Below are 19340 nucleotides of genomic sequence, written 5' to 3'. Positions count from 1 at the left end.
GTGTTCTTGTATGACAGGTAGGAGAAGAGAGACATCAACTCCTCCATATACCGAACCAGAGAGGACCCTTCATAGACTGAGAAGGGAAGCAAGAGGGAAGAGAGTAGTGGGAGAAGAGGAATCTGAAGGAGAATCTGAGGACAATTTTGAGGAAGCTTTAGATCTCAACATGGATAGAGAAGTTCACAACCATGAGAGAGCTGATGGAAACAATGCCATTCCTGAGAGGAGGGTTCTTAGTTCATACATAAACCCAACCTCTGGGAATTGTGGTAGCAGCATCCAGAAACCACCCATTCAGGCCAACAATTTTGAACTCAAACCACAGCTAATATCACTTGTGGAGAATCATTGTTCATTTGGTGGAAGTGCTAATGAAGACCCAAACCAACATCTCACAAAATTCCTGAGAATTTGTGACACTGTGAAGTCCAATGGAGTCCAGGAAGATGCATATAAACTGCTTTTGTTCCCATTTTCACTTAGGGACAAAGCAGCTAAGTGGCTGGAATCATTCCCAAGGGGGAGTCTAACAACATGGGATGAGGTGGAAAGCAAGTTTCTGGCACGTTTCTACCCCCCACAAAAGGTCAATAGGCTTCGATCTGAGGTTCAGACTTTTAGACAACAAGATGGTGAAACTCTCTACGAGGCATGGGAGAGATTCAAGGACTTGACAAGGAAATGCCCACCAGACATGTTCCATGATTGGGTGCAATTGCATATTTTCTATGATGGACTCTCTTATGAATCAAGGAAGGCTGTAGACCATTCATCAGGAGGTTCATTGAACAGGAAAAAGACTGTGGAAGAGGCCATTGAAGTGATTGAGACAGTGGCTGAGAATGAGTACTACTATGCATCAGAAAGGCACAACACTAAGGGAGTCATGGAGCTGAACCATGTTGATACAATTCTAGCCCAAAACAAGGTGTTTGCCAAGCAACTAGCAGAGCTTACCAGGCAATTAGAAACAAAGCAAGTGGCTGCAATACACACACAAGATCAAGAGGAAGTAAGCATTGAAGGAGGTGATTGGGAAGAGGCCAACTATGTGGGAAACCAACAAAGGCAATCATATGATCCACACTCCAACACTTACAACCCAGGATGGAAAAATCACCCAAACTTTGGGTGGGGGAACCAACAAACCCAACCACAAAACCACAAACCTTACAACCACAACCAACATAACAATTCCACATACCAAAACTCCAACCAAAGATCATACCAAGCCACACAAAACACTTACCCCCAACCATCATATCATGGCCAAAATAATCAACCTACCCAACCTAATCCGAACCAACAATTTCAAGATCAATTAAACCGGATAGAAGGAATGATGGCAACCATGAGTCAAGACATAACCGAATTGAAAAGCTTCAGGGATGATGTGAGAGCTACCTTAAGAAACCATGGTGAAAAACTCAAGAGGATGGAGTCTCAAGTAGGAGAGCTATCTCAACAGGCCGTCAAATCAACTGCAGTGTTCCCTAGTGACACAGAAAAGAATCCTAAAGGGGAACAAAAGAGAGTAAGATGGGAAGAATGCAAGGCCATCACCATATTGAAGGAAGTTTCAGAAGAAGAAGGAATCAGGCCCTCAGAGCAGGAGCCAGAAATCTTGAAGGAAGGTGTGGAAGAAGTTAAGCAGGAAAGTGGAACTGAGCAAGCCAAGGAACTGCAAAAAGGCATGCTGGAAATATACCAACCAAAAGCACCATTTCCTCAGAGGTTAGGAGGAGGTGAAAAAGAGAAAACCTATTCAAGGTTTTTAGAGACATTTAACTCTCTCCATGTCAATATTCCCTTTCTTGAGATTCTCCATCAAATGCCTACACACATCAAGTATTTAAAGGAATTGTTAAGCAAGAAAAGAGTTTTGAAGGGAGGACAAACGGTAACAATGAACAAAGAATGCAGTGCTCTCATCAAGAAGGACACACTCTCTAAGAAAACGGACCCAGGAAGTTTTCATATCCCTTGCATCATAGGGGAAACAAAAATTGACAGAGGATTCTGTGATCTAGGAGCTAGCATAAATATGATGCCTCTAACTCTTATAAAGAGGCTACAACTGAATGAGGTGAGATCCACTGATGTAATCATACAACTGGCTGACAAAACTCAGAAGCAAGCTGAAGGGGTAGTTGAAAATGTGCTGGTGAAAGTGGGGGATTATTACTTCCCCACAGACTTTGTCATTGTGGACATGGAGGAAAGCTACTTACACCCTATCATTCTGGGCAGACCATTTCTAGCCACTACTAGAGCGCTCATAGATGTAGAACAAGGAGAGCTAATTCTGAGAATACATGATGAACAGCTCATTTTCAAAGTTTTCAAACCTGCATCTGAACCTGAACCAGAACCTGAAAAGCCTAAGGATGATAGTAGCCATCTGTGTTTGGAGGAAAGTAATCCAGCAGCTGAAACTCTAAAATAGTCCTTGGAAGGCAAACAAGAGTTGCAAGAGTTAAAGCCACAAGAATCAGTGGAAACAGATCAGAAGGATCCTCCCGGCATAAGGGTCAATGAAGAAAGCTTCAAGAGAAAGGGAAGAATTGTAAAGAAATTGCCAAGAGGGTGGAGAAACAAGAAAATTCCCACTGAAGGTTTCTCTCCGGGAGATAAAGTGATATCAAGTCATTATCTGCCAATCCCACCTGGCCTCAAAACAATTCCTTCCCAGCGCCCTCAAGTGTTCACAATCAGGAAAGTTCTTTCTATGGAACATTTAGAGGTCATGAAGGAATCAAGTGGGGACGTTTGCATAGTGAGAGGAGAAGACGTCAAGCACTACAATCCACCCTAACAAGGGACAACCGTCAAGCTAGTGACGTTAAAGAAGCGCTTCATGGGAGGCAACCCATGTTTTTAGTATCCTTAATCTTTAGTGCTTTGCTTTACATCTAATAAAGCATGGTTCCTTATGCATGAACTTGAATCCTCAGGACAACTATTGATAAAGTTCACTAAACTTTGCATGTAAATTACAATTGGTCTCTAAGTTTGGTGTGCCTGAAGGCACTCCCAAATCTTACTCAAATTGGATTCCATCTTTCATTCAAGGTGCATGACCAAACATTAAGTTTGGTGTTCCTCTTGAACACAGTTTATGAAAAGCAAGAAGTTCCTCTGGATTTCAAAATTCATGACAAGTATACCACTCGCATGTTTTAATACTTTGGTTTCAATTACTTAGGGTAGTAAATTTGTTTAGAATCGAAGAGCCAAGGTGACTATGATTTATTAGAATTAAGCACATTCATTAAGGACAACCAATATGGATTTTATGTCATCAGGAGACTTGACCAAACACTAAGTTTGGTGTCCAAATAATAAGTGTGCATACATGTAGAAGTCACGGCTAGAAGCTCATAAAGACAATCATTGATTTACATGTGCAAGTACTATTCATAATTCACATGGACCGAAAAATGATAGCAAACTTGTTTGTTTGTGCAGGTACAAAAGAAAAGACAAAAATGGAGGAAAAAGACAAAGGGAGATACGATGCTTGGTCAAAAAGAAAATTCACAAGTCTTTGAAACTAACACATGGGAAAAGGAAGTTCTGCAAGAAAAGATAGCTACATGTACAACCTAATGCACCCAGAATACTTCCAAGAAAATGAAAAGCAATTCGTCCTTCTCCCTAATTCATATATTTACCATCAAGCCACCCTTCACAAATCACCCTAGCCGTCCATTTTGCACTTACGGGCACTATAAAGAACCACTTGGGAAACAAGTTCAACACCACCAAATCTCCTTCATGCACATTTCCTTCATCATAGCATAAACTATCTCTTGCCGAAAACAACCTCCCCACACTTCCAACAACACTTCTTGCTTCACCTTGTCAACTTTAGCTTGTCACTTACCAAAACTAAAGAACCAATGGCAGCTTCATCTAGCCACAAGAGGAGAAAAGACAAGCAACCAATGGAGGAAAACAGGGAATTCGATGCATGGAGATACAGATCAATTTTCCATGAGATTCAAGCCGAATGGATGAGACCTAAAACGGTACTAGCTGAGGTTCCATTTGACCTTGAAAAGGATGAGTTCCCAGGTGTTTGGGAAAAGATCAAAAAGAGGAAGTGGGAGCTCCTGACTAAGCCAATCACTAAAATCAACATCAACTTGGTGAAAGAGTTTTATGCAAATGCAGTAAGGGAGGATCCAACCAAGAAACCCACATACAAAAGCTATGTGAGAGGGGTGGAAGTTGACTTCAGTCCCAAAGCAATCATGAAAACCCTTGGCCTGAAAAACATACATTTCAGCCAAGCAAGTTATGAAGAAAGGATGATAGGAGAACCTGACTATGCAACTATTGCTGAAGACCTTTGTGCTATCAGAGCTGAATGGGTGAGAAAAACAAGAGGGGCTCCAAGAGTCTTGAGAAGGGGAGACCTAACACCTGAAGCTAAAGGGTGGTATGCAATAGTTAGGAGATCCATCCTACCCACTGCAAACTCTTCAGAAATAGTCCCTAAAAGAGCCATTTTGCTACATTGCATTATGGTGGGAGGGGAGATCAAAGTTCATAAACTCATTGCTGAACAGATACAAGAGTTTAGTGAGAAAAGTGACCCTGAATCCTGGCTCCACTTCCCTAGCACTATCATTAGACTATGCATCGATGCCCAAGTACCACTTGAGGATGAAAGACCTAATTGGCTATATCCTGGATTGGCCATAACTGCGTACAGAATGACTCTTGGCCCAACTCCTCCAAGACATACAAGAAGAAGAAATGAAGAAGGGCAACAAGTGGAAGCCGAGCAAGAAGTAGAACAAGAAAGACAGGAAGGAGAAGACAGAGAAGAAGAGCAAGAAGAGCAAGCAATTCCAGAAAGAAGACAACGAATTCCCAGAGACCCCATGGATATGAGCAGAATGCAGGAAATCATGGAAGGAATGTCTCAACAATACATGAGGTCTCAGGAGAGACAAGAGGACTTTCACCTAAAAATGATGGATATGCAAAGGAACTTTGAATCAAGATTCTTCGATTTGCAAAGGGAACAGAATTTACACTTACAGGAATCCTTCAGCCACATATGCCAACACCAAGATGCCAATGTCTTGGCAATCAAGGAAGCCACCACTTTACAGAATGCAAGATACTCAGTCCAAGCTGATTACAACATCAGTTCGCAAATCAAGCTTAACTACATAGGGGAACATCTACACAAGATGGACCCAACATTCCCAGCTTTTGATGAGTATTTCAAAGGGAGGAAAGAAGGAGAAATAAACAAGGCAATGATCCTTGAAAAAGGAGTGGAAGAAACGATGAAAAAGGCTGGATTCTGGAAAAAGCTCATAAGAAAAGACAAAGGAAGCACAAGTGGTCAGAAAGAGGCAGGAAGCAAGAAGAAGCAGGATCCCAAGAATTAAGAAGAATCAAGCAATAAATAAGAGGTGGTCTCGTTCCTTAATAATCAAATGATCATTGGTGGATTGTCTTTATGAGCTTTCTTTCATCATAAGTCATTTAAGTGTTATGTGGAGTTTTTTTTTTTTTTTAGTATGAGTGTCTGTTTATTGCTTTGAATAAAGTGAATGCCTAGATGTTTGGATATAACTTCACCTTCTTAAACGAGTGCTTGCCATGCTTGTTCTGTTTCCAAAAATAAAAGAAAAGTTTGAACAAAAGTAACTTGGCTAAATTAGTGACAAATCAAGTAGAATTAAGTGGTGGTATGCATGCTTGATTGTTTAGTCAGATCACTGGAATTAGAGTGTAGAATTATCATTCTTTGTGTAGAAATTGAAAACTGTCTATGGATCTTGATGAATAAATGTCTTTGGCCATGAAAAAGAAAGAAAAAGAAGAAGAAAAAGCCACTGAAAAAGGGCAACCAAAAAGCAAAAAAAAAAAAATTGAGAAAATAAGCTAGGTACCAATGGTTTGAACTTCTGAGACAAATGCCTGTGGTGTTTATGTATTAAGGATATGCTTGGATGAATAGGTTCTGAGGAGTGTTTCAACACTTGGTAACTTGGGTTAACTAACCCGGGATTATCAACCAAAAGTCCATTATCAAGAGCAACCTAAATACAAAACATTTAGTCACACAAAGAGGTGCTGGGCACCAATGTCTCAAGAAGAAATGTGAACTAAAATGCCTAAAGTGGATATGTGTAGTGCACTGATAAGAAAAAGAAAATGCCAAAGGCTTGTGCAACACATGACACTAAGCAAACAAGGAGCAAAAGAAGCTCTAAGAAAAAGAAAAGAAAAACAAAGAAGAGAAAAGTGCCAAGGACATAAGAATAACAAGAGGCCATAGCAGTGTTTGATGGATGCAATGAAAAAGTGATAATCTTACCTGATAAGAATGAAAAAGTGATGCTGCAACTTTCTGCATAAAACCCTTCTGAGGAACTTCAAATGCTTGCTAATATAGCCAATGTAATTGCTTTCTGTTTCATACTTTCTTCTTAAATAACTCAGGACTTGCTTAGGGACAAGCAAGTATTAAGTTTGGTGTTGTGATGCCAAGGCATCTTAGGCTAGTTTCACTAGTATTTTTCTGTTAGTTTTAGTGGTTTTATGCATTTTCTTGAGCTTAAAGTAACCAAGAATGGTTAAAAGAATAACAAAGCAATGAACCATCCAAACAATATGATTTTGATGCAAATTCCATGAGTTTTAGTTATATTACTTGAATGCTATGAATGGAAGATTTCTCATGAAATTTTGCAAGACTTTGATGCATTTGTTTGGATGATTTCAGGGAAGAAGAGGCTAAGCAAGGAAGCAACAAAATCAATAAAGGAAGCTTGAATATCACATGTGGAGTTTAAGTTCCAGTTTAAGCCTAAACTGGAGCTTAAACGCCAGAATCATGAAGGCTAAGAAATGCTGGAATTGAAGTTTAACCTCCAGTTTGACCTTAAACTGGAGGTTAAACGCCAGAATGAAAAGTCTCACCAAAGAAGCATTCCACGTTTAACCTCCAGTTTGACCTCAAACTGGAGGTTAAACGCCAGAATGATAATGCCACTCAGGAAGGAGTTCCACGTTTAACCTCCAGTTTAACCTTAAACTGGAGGTTAAACGCCAGAATGGGAAAAGCACCAGGGAGCCATTTCCACGTTTAAGCTCCAGTTTGACCTCAAACTGGAGCTTAAACGTGTTCGACCAAGTTTCCTCCTCCAGGGTTGCTCTCTCCATTTCCACGTTTAAGCTCCAGTTTGACCTCAAACTGGAGCTTAAACGTGTTCGACACCTCCAGGGCTACCCTTCTAAGCTTCCACGTTTAACCTCCAGTTTAACCTTAAACTGGAGGTTAAACGTGTTCGACCTCCAGGATGCCTCCTTCCATTTCCACGTTTAACCTCCAGTTTAACCTTAAACTGGAGGTTAAACGTGTTCGACCTCCAGGGCTGCCCTTCCTATATCCACGTTTAAGCTTCAGTTTAACCTTAAACTGAAGCTTAAACGTGTTCGACTACATGACTCTCCAGGGCTGCCTTCTTCCATTTCCACGTTTAAGCTTCAGTTTAACCTTAAACTGAAGCTTAAACGTGCTTCTACAAAAGGCCTCACTGGAAGTGTCTGGCGTTTAAGCTGCAGTTTAAGCTTGAACTGCAACTTAAACGCCACTCTTGGAAAAGGTTTCTGGACCAAAAATATTGTGGTTTAAGTTAGTATTTGAGCACAAACATTAACTTAAACTTATTCTGGTATGAAACCCAATTGAATATCATGGTTTATGGGATTGGGCCTGAAGGATTGATGAGTCTGAAATTTCAATTTATTGAGTCATGTGCCATTATTTGATTATCACTAAGTTGGCTCAATGAATGTTACAGAATTTGGATCAGCAGTCTCATCAAGATTATGGATCATAAACCCAAGGCAAAAGGAAAGCAGGGAGAGGCCTCAAAGCCCAAGAAACACAATAGAAGCTCAATATAGAAAGTGTATAAATAGGATAGAATTTAAGTTAGAAAGAACTTTTACCTTCACTTTTAGCTAGTTTTCATATCTTTGTAATTGAATTCAGAGCTATGACTCACTAAACCCCCTTTCATTGGGTTAGGGAGCTCTATTGTAATTCAATGAATCAATAATAGTTTATCTTCTTCTGCAATCTTTTCTCTTGAATTTTGTTAGAAAGCTTCTCGATCTAATTCCATTGGGTAGTTGTCTTGGGAAAGAAACTACCCATAATTGGAATCCTTCGGAACCTTGGGAAAGGAATGGAGGATTCATGCTAGAGAAGCTTTCTCACAGTGAATTGGATTGGGGTTTGGATGGATATTGTGACATGTAATCCTACCAAATTGTGGTTCATGAAACTGTGTGGTATAATCAGTGATCGAGCATCATCTCTTCTTATGAACATTTAAACCAAGGGATTGGGAATTTGTTCATTTTTAGAGAGAATTGGTGAACCAAGGGATTGGGATCCAATCATATAAGATTGCCAAGCAAAATTCAATGAACGCATTGCTTGAGGAAGAGATAAACATGTTTTGATTCGGAGATCTCAATATCTCCTATAACCCAATGAATCCCCCAATTCTGATTTCCATCTTCTCTTTACATTCTGCAACTCAATTCTTGCAATCACCCCCATTCCCTTTTAATTTCAGCAATTTAGTTTCTGCTCTTTAATTCATGCAATTTAAGATTCCGCCATTTCAATTCCTTGTCATTTATTTTTCCCGCCAATTTTACATTCCGCAATTCTCATCTCAATCTTGATTCCGCTCAACTAGAACACACTTCTAATCCGAATTGCTCACTCAACCAATCCTTGTGGGATTCGACCTCACTCTATTGTGAGTTTTTACTTGACGATAACCGGTGCACTTGCCGGAAGGAATTTTGCCGATCGTGCAATTTCCTAAATCGTAGCATAACTAGTTTATGCGCATCAAGTTTATGGCGCCGTTGCCGGGGATTGGTTTTCGATTGACAATTCTCCAATTGGAAGCTAACTAGATTGAGCAATTTCTCTTGCTTTGTTAATTCTGTTCAAGTTACTTGTTGAATTTTAATTTCTGCACTCTGTTACATGCTTTCTTTCTTTATGCCTTTAAATTCAAGCAACTAACTCACTGACTCACTAACTGTTTGAATTAATTCCTCAATTGCTCTAACCATACTCTTCCATTAACCAAGAGTATTTCACTTGTTTGTTGCCTGTGCTGTGTTCTTGTATGACAGGTAGGAGAGGAGAGACATCAACTCCTCCATATACCGAACCAGAGAGGACCCTTCATAGACTGAGAAGGGAAGCAAGAGGGAAGAGAGTAGTGGGAGAAGAGGAATCTGAAGGAGAATCTGAGGACAATTTTGAGGAAGCTTTAGATCTCAACATGGATAGAGAAGTTCACAACCATGAGAGAGCTGATGGAAACAATGCCATTCCTGAGAGGAGGGTTCTTAGTTCATACATAAACCCAACCTCTGGGAATTGTGGTAGCAGCATCCAGAAACCACCCATTCAGGCCAACAATTTTGAACTCAAACCACAGCTAATATCACTTGTGGAGAATCATTGTTCATTTGGTGGAAGTGCTAATGAAGACCCAAACCAACATCTCACAAAATTCCTGAGAATTTGTGACACTGTGAAGTCCAATGGAGTCCAGGAAGATGCATATAAACTGCTTTTGTTCCCATTTTCACTTAGGGACAAAGCAGCTAAGTGGCTGGAATCATTCCCAAGGGGGAGTCTAACAACATGGGATGAGGTGGAAAGCAAGTTTCTGGCACGTTTCTACCCCCCACAAAAGGTCAATAGGCTTCGATCTGAGGTTCAGACTTTTAGACAACAAGATGGTGAAACTCTCTACGAGGCATGGGAGAGATTCAAGGACTTGACAAGGAAATGCCCACCAGACATGTTCCATGATTGGGTGCAATTGCATATTTTCTATGATGGACTCTCTTATGAATCAAGGAAGGCTGTAGACCATTCATCAGGAGGTTCATTGAACAGGAAAAAGACTGTGGAAGAGGCCATTGAAGTGATTGAGACAGTGGCTGAGAATGAGTACTACTATGCATCAGAAAGGCACAACACTAAGGGAGTCATGGAGCTGAACCATGTTGATACAATTCTAGCCCAAAACAAGGTGTTTGCCAAGCAACTAGCAGAGCTTACCAGGCAATTAGAAACAAAGCAAGTGGCTGCAATACACACACAAGATCAAGAGGAAGTAAGCATTGAAGGAGGTGATTGGGAAGAGGCCAACTATGTGGGAAACCAACAAAGGCAATCATATGATCCACACTCCAACACTTACAACCCAGGATGGAAAAATCACCCAAACTTTGGGTGGGGGAACCAACAAACCCAACCACAAAACCACAAACCTTACAACCACAACCAACATAACAATTCCACATACCAAAACTCCAACCAAAGATCATACCAAGCCACACAAAACACTTACCCCCAACCATCATATCATGGCCAAAATAATCAACCTACCCAACCTAATCCGAACCAACAATTTCAAGATCAATTAAACCGGATAGAAGGAATGATGGCAACCATGAGTCAAGACATAACCGAATTGAAAAGCTTCAGGGATGATGTGAGAGCTACCTTAAGAAACCATGGTGAAAAACTCAAGAGGATGGAGTCTCAAGTAGGAGAGCTATCTCAACAGGCCGTCAAATCAACTGCAGTATTCCCTAGTGACACAGAAAAGAATCCTAAAGGGGAACAAAAGAGAGTAAGATGGGAAGAATGCAAGGCCATCACCATATTGAAGGAAGTTTCAGAAGAAGAAGGAATCAGGCCCTCAGAGCAGGAGCCAGAAATCTTGAAGGAAGGTTTGGAAGAAGTTAAGCAGGAAAGTGGAACTGAGCAAGCCAAGGAACTGCAAAAAGGCATGCTGGAAATATACCAACCAAAAGCACCATTTCCTCAGAGGTTAGGAGGAGGTGAAAAAGAGAAAACCTATTCAAGGTTTTTAGAGACATTTAACTCTCTCCATGTCAATATTCCCTTTCTTGAGATTCTCCATCAAATGCCTACACACATCAAGTATTTAAAGGAATTGTTAAGCAAGAAAAGAGTTTTGAAGGGAGGACAAACGGTAACAATGAACAAAGAATGCAGTGCTCTCATCAAGAAGGACACACTCTCTAAGAAAACGGACCCAGGAAGTTTTCATATCCCTTGCATCATAGGGGAAACAAAAATTGACAGAGGATTCTGTGATCTAGGAGCTAGCATAAATATGATGCCTCTAACTCTTATAAAGAGGCTACAACTGAATGAGGTGAGATCCACTGATGTAATCATACAACTGGCTGACAAAACTCAGAAGCAAGCTGAAGGGGTAGTTGAAAATGTGCTGGTGAAAGTGGGGGATTATTACTTCCCCACAGACTTTGTCATTGTGGACATGGAGGAAAGCTACTTACACCCTATCATTCTGGGCAGACCATTTCTAGCCACTACTAGAGCGCTCATAGATGTAGAACAAGGAGAGCTAATTCTGAGAATACATGATGAACAGCTCATTTTCAAAGTTTTCAAACCTGCATCTGAACCTGAACCAGAACCTGAAAAGCCTAAGGATGATAGTAGCCATCTGTGTTTGGAGGAAAGTAATCCAGCAGCTGAAACTCTAAAACAGTCCTTGGAAGGCAAACAAGAGTTGCAAGAGTTAAAGCCACAAGAATCAGTGGAAACAGATCAGAAGGATCCTCCCGGCATAAGGGTCAATGAAGAAAGCTTCAAGAGAAAGGGAAGAATTGTAAAGAAATTGCCAAGAGGGTGGAGAAACAAGAAAATTCCCACTGAAGGTTTCTCTCCGGGAGATAAAGTGATATCAAGTCATTATCTGCCAATCCCACCTGGCCTCAAAACAATTCCTTCCCAGCGCCCTCAAGTGTTCACAATCAGGAAAGTTCTTTCTATGGAACATTTAGAGGTCATGAAGGAATCAAGTGGGGACGTTTGCATAGTGAGAGGAGAAGACGTCAAGCACTACAATCCACCCTAACAAGGGACAACCGTCAAGCTAGTGACGTTAAAGAAGCGCTTCATGGGAGGCAACCCATGTTTTTAGTATCCTTAATCTTTAGTGCTTTGCTTTACATCTAATAAAGCATGGTTCCTTATGCATGAACTTGAATCCTCAGGACAACTATTGATAAAGTGCACTAAACTTTGCATGTAAATTACAATTGGTCTCTAAGTTTGGTGTGCCTGAAGGCACTCCCAAATCTTACTCAAATTGGATTCCATCTTTCATTCAAGGTGCATGACCAAACATTAAGTTTGGTGTTCCTCTTGAACACAGTTTATGAAAAGCAAGAAGTTCCTCTGGATTTCAAAATTCATGACAAGTATACCACTCGCATGTTTTAATACTTTGGTTTCAATTACTTAGGGTAGTAAATTTGTTTAGAATCGAAGAGCCAAGGTGACTATGATTTATTAGAATTAAGCACATTCATTAAGGACAACCAATATGGATTTTATGTCATCAGGAGACTTGACCAAACACTAAGTTTGGTGTCCAAATAATAAGTGTGCATACATGTAGAAGTCACGGCTAGAAGCTCATAAAGACAATCATTGATTTACATGTGCAAGTACTATTCATAATTCACATGGACCGAAAAATGATAGCAAACTTGTTTGTTTGTGCAGGTACAAAAGAAAAGACAAAAATGGAGGAAAAAGACAAAGGGAGATACGATGCTTGGTCAAAAAGAAAATTCACAAGTCTTTGAAACTAACACATGGGAAAAGGAAGTTCTGCAAGAAAAGATAGCTACATGTACAACCTAATGCACCCAGAATACTTCCAAGAAAATGAAAAGCAATTCGTCCTTCTCCCTAATTCATATATTTACCATCAAGCCACCCTTCACAAATCACCCTAGCCGTCCATTTTGCACTTACGGGCACTATAAAGAACCACTTGGGAAACAAGTTCAACACCACCAAATCTCCTTCATGCACATTTCCTTCATCATAGCATAAACTATCTCTTGCCGAAAACAACCTCCCCACACTTCCAACAACACTTCTTGCTTCACCTTGTCAACTTTAGCTTGTCACTTACCAAAACTAAAGAACCAATGGCAGCTTCATCTAGCCACAAGAGGAGAAAAGACAAGCAACCAATGGAGGAAAACAGGGAATTCGATGCATGGAGATACAGATCAGTTTTCCATGAGATTCAAGCCGAATGGATGAGACCTAAAACGGTACTAGCTGAGGTTCCATTTGACCTTGAAAAGGATGAGTTCCCAGGTGTTTGGGAAAAGATCAAAAAGAGGAAGTGGGAGCTCCTGACTAAGCCAATCACTAAAATCAACATCAACTTGGTGAAAGAGTTTTATGCAAATGCAGTAAGGGAGGATCCAACCAAGAAACCCACATACAAAAGCTATGTGAGAGGGGTGGAAGTTGACTTCAGTCCCAAAGCAATCATGAAAACCCTTGGCCTGAAAAACATACATTTCAGCCAAGCAAGTTATGAAGAAAGGATGATAGGAGAACCTGACTATGCAACTATTGCTGAAGACCTTTGTGCTATCAGAGCTGAATGGGTGAGAAAAACAAGAGGGGCTCCAAGAGTCTTGAGAAGGGGAGACCTAACACCTGAAGCTAAAGGGTGGTATGCAATAGTTAGGAGATCCATCCTACCCACTGCAAACTCTTCAGAAATAGTCCCTAAAAGAGCCATTTTGCTACATTGCATTATGGTGGGAGGGGAGATCAAAGTTCATAAACTCATTGCTGAACAGATACAAGAGTTTAGTGAGAAAAGTGACCCTGAATCCTGGCTCCACTTCCCTAGCACTATCATTAGACTATGCATCGATGCCCAAGTACCACTTGAGGATGAAAGACCTAATTGGCTATATCCTGGATTGGCCATAACTGCGTACAGAATGACTCTTGGCCCAACTCCTCCAAGACATACAAGAAGAAGAAATGAAGAAGGGCAACAAGTGGAAGCCGAGCAAGAAGTAGAACAAGAAAGACAGGAAGGAGAAGACAGAGAAGAAGAGCAAGAAGAGCAAGCAATTCCAGAAAGAAGACAACGAATTCCCAGAGACCCCATGGATATGAGCAGAATGCAGGAAATCATGGAAGGAATGTCTCAACAATACATGAGGTCTCAGGAGAGACAAGAGGACTTTCACCTAAAAATGATGGATATGCAAAGGAACTTTGAATCAAGATTCTTCGATCTGCAAAGGGAACAGAATTTACACTTACAGGAATCCTTCAGCCACATATGCCAACACCAAGATGCCAATGTCTTGGCAATCAAGGAAGCCACCACTTTACAGAATGCAAGATACTCAGTCCAAGCTGATTACAACATCAGTTCGCAAATCAAGCTTAACTACATAGGGGAACATCTACACAAGATGGACCCAGCATTCCCAGCTTTTGATGAGTATTTCAAAGGGAGGAAAGAAGGAGAAATAAACAAGGCAATGATCCTTGAAAAAGGAGTGGAAGAAACGATGAAAAAGGCTGGATTCTGGAAAAAGCTCATAAGAAAAGACAAAGGAAGCACAAGTGGTCAGAAAGAGGCAGGAAGCAAGAAGAAGCAGGATCCCAAGAATTAAGAAGAATCAAGCAATAAATAAGAGGTGGTCTCATTCCTTAATAATCAAATGATCATTGGTGGATTGTCTTTATGAGCTTTCTTTCATCATAAGTCATTTAAGTGTTATGTGGAGTTTTTTTTTTTTTTAGTATGAGTGTCTGTTTATTGCTTTGAATAAAGTGAATGCCTAGATGTTTGGATATAACTTCACCTTCTTAAACGAGTGCTTGCCATGCTTGTTCTGTTTCCAAAAATAAAAGAAAAGTTTGAACAAAAGTAACTTGGCTAAATTAGTGACAAATCAAGTAGAATTAAGTGGTGGTATGCATGCTTGATTGTTTAGTCAGATCACTGGAATTAGAGTGTAGAATTATCATTCTTTGTGTAGAAATTGAAAACTGTCTATGGATCTTGATGAATAAATGTCTTTGGCCATGAAAAAGAAAGAAAAAGAAGAAGAAAAAGCCACTGAAAAAGGGCAACCAAAAAGCAAAAAAAAAAAAATTGAGAAAATAAGCTAGGTACCAATGGTTTGAACTTCTGAGACAAATGCCTGTGGTGTTTATGTATTAAGGATATGCTTGGATGAATAGGTTCTGAGGAGTGTTTCAACACTTGGTAACTTGGGTTAACTAACCCGGGATTATCAACCAAAAGTCCATTATCAAGAGCAACCTAAATACAAAACATTTAGTCACACAAAGAGGTGCTGGGCACCAATGTCTCAAGAAGAAATGTGAACTAAAATGCCTAAAGTGGATATGTGTAGTGCACTGATAAGAAAAAGAAAATGCCAAAGGCTTGTGCAACACATGACACTAAGCAAACAAGGAGCAAAAGAAGCTCTAAGAAAAAGAAAAGAAAAACAAAGAAGAGAAAAGTGCCAAGGACATAAGAATAACAAGAGGCCATAGCAGTGTTTGATGGATGCAATGAAAAAGTGATAATCTTACCTGATAAGAATGAAAAAGTGATGCTGCAACTTTCTGCATAAAACCCTTCTGAGGAACTTCAAATGCTTGCTAATATAGCCAATGTAATTGCTTTCTGTTTCATACTTTCTTCTTAAATAACTCAGGACTTGCTTAGGGACAAGCAAGTATTAAGTTTGGTGTTGTGATGCCAAGGCATCTTAGGCTAGTTTCACTAGTATTTTTCTGTTAGTTTTAGTGGTTTTATGCATTTTCTTGAGCTTAAAGTAACCAAGAATGGTTAAAAGAATAACAAAGCAATGAACCATCCAAACAATATGATTTTGATGCAAATTCCATGAGTTTTAGTTATATTACTTGAATGCTATGAATGGAAGATTTCTCATGAAATTTTGCAAGACTTTGATGCATTTGTTTGGATGATTTCAGGGAAGAAGAGGCTAAGCAAGGAAGCAACAAAATCAATAAAGGAAGCTTGAATATCACATGTGGAGTTTAAGTTCCAGTTTAAGCCTAAACTGGAGCTTAAACGCCAGAATCATGAAGGCTAAGAAATGCTGGAATTGAAGTTTAACCTCCAGTTTGACCTTAAACTGGAGGTTAAACGCCAGAATGAAAAGTCTCACCAAAGAAGCATTCCACGTTTAACCTCCAGTTTGACCTCAAACTGGAGGTTAAACGCCAGAATGATAATGCCACTCAGGAAGGAGTTCCACGTTTAACCTCCAGTTTAACCTTAAACTGGAGGTTAAACGCCAGAATGGGAAAAGCACCAGGGAGCCATTTCCACGTTTAAGCTCCAGTTTGACCTCAAACTGGAGCTTAAACGTGTTCGACCAAGTTTCCTCCTCCAGGGTTGCTCTCTCCATTTCCACGTTTAAGCTCCAGTTTGACCTCAAACTGGAGCTTAAACGTGTTCGACACCTCCAGGGCTACCCTTCTAAGCTTCCACGTTTAACCTCCAGTTTAACCTTAAACTGGAGGTTAAACGTGTTCGACCTCCAGGATGCCTCCTTCCATTTCCACGTTTAACCTCCAGTTTAACCTTAAACTGGAGGTTAAACGTGTTCGACCTCCAGGGCTGCCCTTCCTATATCCACGTTTAAGCTTCAGTTTAACCTTAAACTGAAGCTTAAACGTGTTCGACTACATGACTCTCCAGGGCTGCCTTCTTCCATTTCCACGTTTAAGCTTCAGTTTAACCTTAAACTGAAGCTTAAACGTGCTTCTACAAAAGGCCTCACTGGAAGTGTCTGGCGTTTAAGCTGCAGTTTAAGCTTGAACTGCAACTTAAACGCCACTCTTGGAAAAGGTTTCTGGACCAAAAATATTGTGGTTTAAGTTAGTATTTGAGCACAAACATTAACTTAAACTTATTCTGGTATGAAACCCAATTGAATATCATGGTTTATGGGATTGGGCCTGAAGGATTGATGAGTCTGAAATTTCAATTTATTGAGTCATGTGCCATTATTTGATTATCACTAAGTTGGCTCAATGAATGTTACAGAATTTGGATCAGCAGTCTCATCAAGATTATGGATCATAAACCCAAGGCAAAAGGAAAGCAGGGAGAGGCCTCAAAGCCCAAGAAACACAATAGAAGCTCAATATAGAAAGTGTATAAATAGGATAGAATTTAAGTTAGAAAGAACTTTTACCTTCACTTTTAGCTAGTTTTCATATCTTTGTAATTGAATTCAGAGCTATGACTCACTAAACCCCCTTTCATTGGGTTAGGGAGCTCTATTGTAATTCAATGAATCAATAATAGTTTATCTTCTTCTGCAATCTTTTCTCTTGAATTTTGTTAGAAAGCTTCTCGATCTAATTCCATTGGGTAGTTGTCTTGGGAAAGAAACTACCCATAATTGGAATCCTTCGGAACCTTGGGAAAGGAATGGAGGATTCATGCTAGAGAAGCTTTCTCACAGTGAATTGGATTGGGGTTTGGATGGATATTGTGACATGTAATCCTACCAAATTGTGGTTCATGAAACTGTGTGGTATAATCAGTGATCGAGCATCATCTCTTCTTATGAACATTTAAACCAAGGGATTGGGAATTTGTTCATTTTTAGAGAGAATTGGTGAACCAAGGGATTGGGATCCAATCATATAAGATTGCCAAGCAAAATTCAATGAACGCATTGCTTGAGGAAGAGATAAACATGTTTTGATTCGGAGATCTCAATATCTCCTATAACCCAATGAATCCCCCAATTCTGATTTCCATCTTCTCTTTACATTCTGCAACTCAATTCTTGCAATCACCCCCATTCCCTTTTAATTTCAGCAATTTAGTTTCTGCTCTTTAATTCATGCAATTTAAGATTCCGCCATTTCAATTCCTTGTCATTTATTTTTCCCGCCAATTTTACATTCCGCAATTCTCATCTCAATCTTGATTCCGCTCAACTAGAACACACTTCTAATCCGAATTGCTCACTCAACCAATCCTTGTGGGATTCGACCTCACTCTATTGTGAGTTTTTACTTGACGATAACCGGTGCACTTGCCGGAAGGAATTTTGCCGATCGTGCAATTTCCTAAATCGTAGCATAACTAGTTTATGCGCATCAAGTTTATGGCGCCGTTGCCGGGGATTGGTTTTCGATTGACAATTCTCCAATTGGAAGCTAACTAGATTGAGCAATTTCTCTTGCTTTGTTAATTCTGTTCAAGTTACTTGTTGAATTTTAATTTCTGCACTCTGTTACATGCTTTCTTTCTTTATGCCTTTAAATTCAAGCAACTAACTCACTGACTCACTAACTGTTTGAATTAATTCCTCAATTGCTCTAACCATACTCTTCCATTAACCAAGAGTATTTCACTTGTTTGTTGCCTGTGCTGTGTTCTTGTATGACAGGTAGGAGAGGAGAGACATCAACTCCTCCATATACCGAACCAGAGAGGACCCTTCATAGACTGAGAAGGGAAGCAAGAGGGAAGAGAGTAGTGGGAGAAGAGGAATCTGAAGGAGAATCTGAGGACAATTTTGAGGAAGCTTTAGATCTCAACATGGATAGAGAAGTTCACAACCATGAGAGAGCTGATGGAAACAATGCCATTCCTGAGAGGAGGGTTCTTAGTTCATACATAAACCCAACCTCTGGGAATTGTGGTAGCAGCATCCAGAAACCACCCATTCAGGCCAACAATTTTGAACTCAAACCACAGCTAATATCACTTGTGGAGAATCATTGTTCATTTGGTGGAAGTGCTAATGAAGACCCAAACCAACATCTCACAAAATTCCTGAGAATTTGTGACACTGTGAAGTCCAATGGAGTCCAGGAAGATGCATATAAACTGCTTTTGTTCCCATTTTCACTTAGGGACAAAGCAGCTAAGTGGCTGGAATCATTCCCAAGGGGGAGTCTAACAACATGGGATGAGGTGGAAAGCAAGTTTCTGGCACGTTTCTACCCCCCACAAAAGGTCAATAGGCTTCGATCTGAGGTTCAGACTTTTAGACAACAAGATGGTGAAACTCTCTACGAGGCATGGGAGAGATTCAAGGACTTGACAAGGAAATGCCCACCAGACATGTTCCATGATTGGGTGCAATTGCATATTTTCTATGATGGACTCTCTTATGAATCAAGGAAGGCTGTAGACCATTCATCAGGAGGTTCATTGAACAGGAAAAAGACTGTGGAAGAGGCCATTGAAGTGATTGAGACAGTGGCTGAGAATGAGTACTACTATGCATCAGAAAGGCACAACACTAAGGGAGTCATGGAGCTGAACCATGTTGATACAATTCTAGCCCAAAACAAGGTGTTTGCCAAGCAACTAGCAGAGCTTACCAGGCAATTAGAA

At 40.2% G+C, this 19340-nt stretch overlaps 3 non-coding genes across 3 annotated transcripts; all 3 read right to left on the bottom strand.

The window, feature by feature from the left end:
• Nucleotides 1-595: 595 nt before the first annotated feature.
• LOC148561962 (small nucleolar RNA R71) lies at nucleotides 596-699 on the bottom strand. The gene has a single exon (XR_015886525.1). It is a non-coding gene; the product is annotated as a small nucleolar RNA R71 (small nucleolar RNA).
• A 9080-nt stretch (nucleotides 700-9779) lies between these two features.
• Nucleotides 9780-9883, bottom strand: LOC148561961 (small nucleolar RNA R71). Its single transcript, XR_015886524.1, has one exon. It is a non-coding gene; the product is annotated as a small nucleolar RNA R71 (small nucleolar RNA).
• Nucleotides 9884-18962: 9079 nt separating this feature from the next.
• LOC148561960 (small nucleolar RNA R71) lies at nucleotides 18963-19066 on the bottom strand. Its single transcript, XR_015886523.1, has one exon. It is a non-coding gene; the product is annotated as a small nucleolar RNA R71 (small nucleolar RNA).
• Between the last annotated feature and the right edge of the window lie 274 nt (nucleotides 19067-19340).

Source organism: Arachis ipaensis, chromosome B6 (genome assembly GCF_059453495.1).
Source record: "Arachis ipaensis isolate K30076 ecotype BB chromosome B6, ASM5945349v1, whole genome shotgun sequence".
In the NCBI taxonomy this organism is placed as follows: domain Eukaryota; kingdom Viridiplantae; phylum Streptophyta; class Magnoliopsida; order Fabales; family Fabaceae; genus Arachis; species Arachis ipaensis.
The sequence above is the reverse complement of the archived record's forward strand: the minus strand, read 5'-3'. Positions and strand labels throughout refer to the sequence as shown.